Here is an 8,378-nt window from a genome sequence, read left to right as displayed (position 1 = left end):
GAGTGGCTGGCCCATCCCCTGATGACTCGCTTCCTAATGACTCCTCCCCTTGTGTCCTGGCGATAAAGGTCGATCTCCTTTCCCCTGTCCTCCAATCGAGTACATGGAGTCGGGTCACCTACTGTCTAATGTATATTAAAGCCTGTTGTTCACCTTACTCAGTCTTTGGTGTTATTGATAGAGCATATCACCCCCACAATGCACCAATTTGTCTTTAATTTACGGAGTCTGTAAAAATTCCTCTCAACCATCCAACAAGCTGTGGCATCCACAAATCCAAGTGAGTGTGTGAGAGAGGGAGAGAGAGTGAGAGGGAGAGAGAGAGAGGGTTGGAAAGAGGTGAGTTGGGGCATGGCCCATGAATGCCCCTGCCCCCCCCAATGATGTTGGCCTTGGAGGGCCTTCTAAATCTCAGCTTAGAGTCCCGGGTGGTAATTAATCCACCATTGTGTATATGTCTTCAATAAGACCCCTTTCATCTTTCCAATGAACATCATCCCAGGCTACTCAATCTTTCCTCACAAGCTCACCCTTTCATTTAAAAGTCTGATGACAGCAAGAAAGAAATTACCTTGGAATCTGGTGGTTTGAGTTACCTCATGTACCTGATGGAAGAGGGGCAGGTTCTCAGCAAGTTTTGCAACATTGGAAGAGGGGTAGGTTCTCATCAACTTATGGAACACTGGGAGCATCAGTTATGTTCAGAAAGAGTCACATTGGGAGGATCAATGATTGTCAGCATATCACCACATTTAAACAAGCAAGTGGCAGGAGTTTTCAGTGACAGGTGATACTTGCACATTTCCACATCAAAATGCTGCAACGGACCTTCTAAAGACCACGAGAGGCCTCCCTAGCCCCGTTTTCCCTTTGTCCAGGCCCATCAGCTGAAGTTCTTGAATGAGAGCTTTCAATAACACCTGTCCTTTGATATTTGTTATTGTTTATTCTGTCTTAAATTTGCGTTTATTTAAATTTATACTATTGTTGTTGGTGCTTCTACACACAGCTATTCCCGTCGGGAAAAAGACACAGAACTCAATCAGAGACTCATTTAAAGCACTTCATTGATTTTGTTTTCTGTCTGCATTGCACAGTCAGTTTGTGTCTGTATCTTCTTGAGAACAGTTTTTTGCACTACCAATAAGTGGTAAATCTGCCTCGCCCCCACAGGGTTTTTGCTGATGTCATGTTTATACTCTGACAATAAACCTGAAATCTGAACTTTGAATTATCAGATCCAGCCCCATCAGGCTGAGGAACAGCTTCTTCCCACAGGCAGTGAGAACGGTGAATAACTGCTAAAACTATATATTCAGAATACTTATTTTAATATATGTACATTTTTTTTTCTTTCTTTGGCTTGGCTTCGCGGACGAAGATTTATGGAGGGGGTAAAAGTCCACGTCAGCTGCAGGCTCGTTTGTGGCTGACAAGTCCGATGCGGGACAGGCAGACACGGTTGCAGCGGCTGCAGGGGAAAATTGGTTGGTTGGGGTTGGGTGTTGGGTTTTTCCTCCTTTGCCTTTTGTCGGTGAGGTGGGCTCTGTGGTCTTCTTCAAAGGAGGTTGCTGCCCGCCAAACTGTGAGGCGCCAAGATGCACGGTTTGAGGTGATATCAGCCCACTGGCGGTGGTCAATGTGGCAGGCACCAAGAGATTTCTTTAGGCAGTCCTTGTACCTTTTCTTTGGTGCACCTCTGTCACGGTGGCCAGTGGAGAGCTCGCCATAGAACACGATCTTGGGAAGGCGATGGTCCTCCATTCTGGAGACGTGACCCATCCAGCGCAGCTGGATCTTCAGCAGCGTGGACTCGATGCTGTCGACCTCTGCCATCTCGAGTACTTCGACGTTAGGGATGAAAGCGCTCCAACGGATGTTGAGGATGGAGCGGAGACAACGCTGGTGGAAGCGTTCTAGGAGCCGTAGGTGATGCCGGTAGAGGACCCATGATTCGGAGCCGAACAGGAGTGTGGGTATGACAACAGCTCTGTATACGCTTATCTTTGTGAGGTTTTTCAGTTGGTTGTTTTTCCAGACTTTTTGTGTAGTCTTCCAAAGGCACTATTTGCCTTGGCGAGTCTGTTGTCTATCTCATTGTCGATATATATGCATATATGCATCATTTGTCTGTGTGTGTGTAATGCCAGTCCGCAGGTTTTGCACAGTTCTGCACCATGGACCAGAGAACGCTTTTTCATCAGATTGAACTGGATATCAAATAAACTTGAACTTGATCTTATGCAGCTATGTGGCTTAAGCAAGTAAGAATTTTGGTGTATTCCTACATTGTACATGTATATGACAATAAACTCACATGAAGTACTGAACATCTTGCATTAGATGTGGTGTTCAACGAAACAACAAAATACATGACCCAGTTTCTCTGTGCTCTCTCAATGATTCTCAACAGAGAGCAATTGTTCTTCACTAACTTCGTTTTGGCACCCAAAACTCAGATCACCACCACATTGCCAAAATGTGTTTTTACAGTGACCTCCATCACATTTGGGACAAAGACAATTTTTTTCTCCTTTATTTTCTCCTGTGCTCCATAGTTTTAAATTTGTAATCAAACAATTCAAGTGATTAAAGTGCACATTCCAGATTTTAGTCATGGGTATTTGTGTACAATTTGCTTTGGCCATGTCGAAATTACAGCACGTTTTATGCACATTTTAGGGCACAATAATATTTGGACATAGCAATGGCTTCATATATTAGACATGTTTAAGTATTTTGTTGCACATCCCTTACATAGAGTGAATGAAGTCTGTGATTCATAGATATCACCAGGTGTTGAGTAAGATGATCCATTGCCAGGCCTCTACTGCAGGCAGGTTCAGCTCTTGTTTGTTTTAGGGGCTTGTCCCCTTAAGTTTTCTCTTCACCATATGGAAGGCATGCTCAATTGGTGGTTGAACCTTAACAATTAGGAACACTTAAGGGCTCTTAGCATGAAAGAAAAATAGAGGGTTTCAAGATAGGAAAAGTTTAGTATTTTGTTGGTGGGAATAATATACTGTCGGTCGGGACAACGTCGAGGGCTGAAGGGACTGTACTGTGCTGTAATGTTCTATGTACAGGCTCCACAGGTGATCAAAAGCTTAGCTCTCTTATACCTCCAACAATGAAGCAATTAAACATACCTGACTAAGCACAAGTACCCCAGAAGCCAAATGTCCAAAATATTATGGTGCCCTTGAAATGAGGAAACTATGCATAAAATGTGCTGTAAAATCTACAGTTAAAGCAAAATGTAAGCAAATAACTTTTAATAAAATCCAAATTGTTTGATACCAGTTTAAAACTGTGGATTACAGGGGCAAATAAAGGGGAAAAAAATGTTGATCCCAAGCATTGTGGAGGGCACTTTTGCTCTCCATCAAGTGAACGACTCGTGTGGTGGAGAATAGGCTCGAGCTATATTCTTGGTAAAAAGCATGGAGTAAAGTGGAGGATGTTTTGGGACCACTTGTGCTGGGTTCTGGATAGGTTTGTCCCATTGAGATGGAGGAAAGCTGATAGGATAAGGGAAACGTGGTTGACATTAGAGGAAGACAGTCACTAAGAGGAAGAAGGAAGAAAAAAGTCAGGAAAGCCTCATAAGAATTATATGTTAGCCAAGAAAGAACTTAAGAAAGGAATTAGGAGAACTAGAAGGGGGCTTGTTAATTGGATTAATAAAAACACAAAGGTATTCTATGCCAATGTGAAAAATAGAATGAATAGAGTGTAGGTAGGCCAGCTTAAGGATAAATGAGGCAGAGGAGGTAGGGGAGGTCATAAAGGAATACATTGCTTCAGTGATCACCAGAGAGGGTATCGGTCTACGTGAGGTCAGTACAGAACAGGTGCTGGAGCAGATTAAGAAAGAGAAAGTAATGGATTGTCAGTCCCTGGGACTGGATGAGATAAACCACACATTACAATAGCAAGTGGGGGAAGAGATTGCTGGGATGTTGTCAATGACCTTTGTGTTCTCTAGTGAAAGGGGATTGAGCAGAGGATTGAGAATGGGACATGTAGTGTCCTTGTTTAAGAAGGTAAAAAAGGAGAATCCTTGGAATTACAGACCAGTAAGTCTTGCGTCAGTGGTGGGCAAACCGTTGGTGAGGATTCTTTCAGACAGGAGTTTTGAGGATTTAGAGAAGCAGAGTTTTCTTAAGTCAGCACGGCTTTGCGAGGGGCAGGTCATTCCTCACAATCCTAATTGAGTTTTTGAGGAAGTGACAAAAAAATTGAAGGTAGGATGGTAGATGTGATGTAAATGGATTATAGTAAAGCATTTGACACGGTCCCCCATGATAGACTCATTCAGGAAGTCACGAGGCATGGGATTCTTGGAAAATTGGCTATGTGGATGCAGAATTGGCTTACCTGAAGAAAGCAGAGGATAGTAGGAGAAGGAACGTATACTGCCTGGAGGTCAGTGATGCTTATCTTCTTTGGCTTGGCTTCGCGGACGAAGATTTATGGAGGGGGTAAAAGTCCACGTCAGCTGCAGGCTCGTTTGTGGCTGACAAGTCCGATGCGGGACAGGCAGACACGGTTGCAGCGGCTGCAGGGGAAAATTGGTTGGTTGGGGTTGGGTGTTGGGTTTTTCCTCCTTTGCTTTTTGTCAGTGAGGTGGGCTCTGCGGTCTTCTTCAAAGGAGGTTGCTGCCCGCCAAACTGTGAGGCGCCAAGATGCACGGTTTGAGGCGATATCAGCCCACTGGCGGTGGTCAATGTGGCAGGCACCAAGAGATTTCTTTAGGCAGTCCTTGTACCTTTTCTTTGGTGCACCTCTGTCACGGTGGCCAGTGGAGAGCTCGCCATATAACACGATCTTGGGAAGGCGATGGTCCTCCATTCTGGAGACTTGACCTACCCAGCGCAGTTGGATCTTCAGCAGCGTGGATTCGATGCTGTCGGCCTCTGCCATCTCGAGTACTTCGACGTTAGGGATGAAAGCGCTCCAATGGATGTTGAGGATGGAGCGGAGACAACGCTGGTGGAAGCGTTCTAGGAGCCGTAGGTGATGCCGGTAGAGGACCCATGATTCGGAGCCGAACAGGAGTGTGGGTATGACAACGGCTCTGTATACGCTTATCTTTGTGAGGTTTTTCAGTTGGTTGTTTTTCCAGACTCTTTTGTGTAGTCTTCCAAAGGCGCTATTTGCCTTGGCGAGTCTGTTGTCTATCTCATTGTCGATCCTTGCATCTGATGAAATGGTGCAGCCGTGATAGGTAAACTGGTTGACCGTTTTGAGTTTTGTGTGCCCGATGGAGATGTGGGGGTGCTGGTAGTCATGGTGGGGAGCTGGCTGATGGAGGACCTCAGTTTTCTTCAGGCTGACTTCCAGGCCAAACATTTTGGCAGTTTCCGCAAAGCAGGACGTCAAGCGCTGAAGAGCTGGCTCTGAATGGGCAACTAAAGCGGCATCGTCTGCAAAGAGTAGTTCACGGACAAGTTTCTCTTGTGTCTTGGTGTGAGCTTGCAGGCGCCTCAGATTGAAGAGACTGCCATTCGTGCGGTACCGGATGTAAACACCGTCTTCATTGTTGGGGTCTTTCATGGCTTGGTTCAGCATCATGCTGAAGAAGATTGAAAAGAGGGTTGGTGCGAGCGTAATGAAAAAAGCACATCAATGCCTCCACTTCCTCAGGAGTTTGCTGAGGTTTGTAATGACCTTGGAAACCTTGGCAAATTTTTATGATGTATGGTGGAAAGTGTGCAGACCAGCTGCATCACGGTCTGGTATACCTCTGAGCGAAAGGCTGTACAAAAGAAAGAGGGCACAGCCCATGACATCACAGGTAAAACCCTCCACAGCAGTGAGAACATTGACAGGGAATGCTGCCAATGGAGAGCAGCAGCAATTATCAAGGTTCCACACTATCCAGCACATTCTCTGTTCTCACTGCTGCCATCAGGATAAAGGTCTAGGTGCCACAAGATTCGTACCACCAGGTTCAGGAACAGCTGCTACCCCTCCACCATCAGACTCCTCTACAACAAACTCAATCAGGGACTTTTTTTAAGGTCTCTTACTTTTGCACTTGTTTGATTTTTTTCACAATTTGTTACAATTCTTTATTTGTTTACAGTTCCTTTGCACAACAATAAGTGCTAATTCTGCCTCACCCACAAGAAAATTAATCTCAGGGTTGCATGTAATGTCACGTATGTACTCTGACACTATTTTCCAATACAGGAAAAAGTTAGGAAGGGCTTATGAGAATTATTTGTTAGCCAGGAAAGAAGTTAAGAAAGGAGCAAGAAGGGGCATGTAAAGGCTTTGGTAAATTTGAAATCTGAAGGATGGATTAGGAAGTTTGTAGAAGACTCAAAGATTGGAGGTGCTGTGGATAGTGTAGAACAACCTTCTACACCAGTGGCTCTCAACCTTTTTCTTTCCACTTATGTACTACTCAAAGTAATCCCTATGCCATCGGTGCTCTGTGATTAGTAAGGGATTGCTTAAGGTGGGATGTGAGTAGGAAGGGAAGGTTGAGAACCATTGCTTTAGACCCAATTGTTACTAAACTATTTTACATGAGAAAAATTGTCATTGGGCCATTTCCTTTGGAGTTGTGAAACCATGCACATAATGAGTCAATGAGGTATAATTAAAACAGTGGTTTTCTAACTTTTTCTTTCCACCCACATCCCATCTTAAGCAATCCCTTACTAATCACAGAGCACTGATGACGTAAGAAATACTTAAAGTGGTATATGAGATGAAAGGAAAATGGTTGAGAACCACTGGAGTAGAAGGTTGTTGTGGGTTACAACAGGATGTAGGGTTGGGTGGAAATGTGGCAGATGGAGTTCAATCCAGATAAGTGTGGTGATGCATTATGAAAGGTCAAACCTGAATGTGGAGTACATGGTTAACGGCAAGATTCTTACGCTGTAGGAGAACAGGGGGTCCAAATTCATAGAATTCTCAAGGCTGCTGTGCAGGTTGATAGGGTAGTTAAGAAGCCTTTTGATAGGCTGGCCTTCAGAAGTGAAGGATTGAGTTCCCCAAGAGCCTTGAGGTAATGTTGTAACTCTATAAAACGTTGGTTAGACCACACTTGGAATAATGTGCTCTGTTCTGGGCACCTCATTAGATGAAGGGTGGGGAAGCTGTGGAGAGGATACCTTGGAGATTTAACACAATGTTGTCTGGATTGGAGAAGATTTTTTAATGAGACTAGGTTAACAGAGTTAGTGTTTTTCTCTTGGGAGAGAAGGATGAGAGGTGAACTAATTGAGGTTTATAAGATTTTGAGAGGCATAGACAGGGCCAACAGCCAGGATCTTTTTTCCCTGGGCAACAAGTAGGAAACACCAAAGGATATGTGCATGGGGAGGGGGGAGGAAAGGTTAGAGTAGACATCAGTAATAGTGGCAGCCTGGAATGCATTACCAGGAGTGGTGGTGGATGTTGGTATAAAAGGGACTTTTAAAAGACAGGCACTTGGATGAAATAAAAATAAAGGGTTATGTGTATGATATAGGGAAGGTTTAGATTGATAAACAGGTTTATATGGGTCAACATAACATTGTGGGTTGTACTGTGGTGTAATGTTCTATGATGCCTGATTCAAGAAGCAAAAGGAAGGTGACTTTTTGAGTCAGCTGTGAGATTTAATTAGCAAGCCCACAGGTATGGTGACTAATTGACAATTTTTGTCTGATTGTGCAGAGGGAGAGCAATGATTTAATCAGCTATGGCCCCTGGGAATATTTGTTTTCAGGCAATTCCTCAATCAATGTGCTGAAAATGACAAAACATGCATTGGGCTTAGTAAATGAACTCAACTGTGAAGTAAATGTTCAAGAGAGTGTTTTCTCATCAGATCCAATGAGGTCTGCCACAGAAATTCCAACAAATCCTCTGGGCCATTAAGGATTGAATCCAGCAAGGAGGCTGAAAGGAATTCTGTGTATGGGGGAGGAGAGGTCTTAATCAAGCAGTATCATTTACTTGCTCACCTGTTGACAACGCAACAATTATTCCACAAAGTACCTGCCCCAGAACGTATTGAGACATTTAGATCAAAAGACAGGATCAGAATTAGGCTATTCAGCCCATTGAGTCCACTCTGCCATTCAAATCATTGCTAAAGTTTTTTTCTTTTTCAATCCATTCTCTGCCTGCTTTCCATAACCTTTGAACCCTTACTAATGAAGAGCCTATGAACCTCCGCTTTAAATTCACCCAATGATTCCCCCTCCTCAGCTGTCAATCTACCCACTGATTGCCTCCCCAGCCTTCTGCAGCAATGCATTCCACAGATACACTTCATCTCTGTTCTAAAGGGGATTCCCTTTTATTCTGAGGGTGATTCCTCTGGTCCCAGACTCTTCCCCCTTTTGGAAACATCTTCTGAACACCCACTA

This window comes from Narcine bancroftii, chromosome 8, assembly GCF_036971445.1.
Source record: "Narcine bancroftii isolate sNarBan1 chromosome 8, sNarBan1.hap1, whole genome shotgun sequence".
Lineage (NCBI taxonomy): Eukaryota > Metazoa > Chordata > Chondrichthyes > Torpediniformes > Narcinidae > Narcine > Narcine bancroftii.
This window is presented reverse-complemented; position numbering follows the sequence as displayed.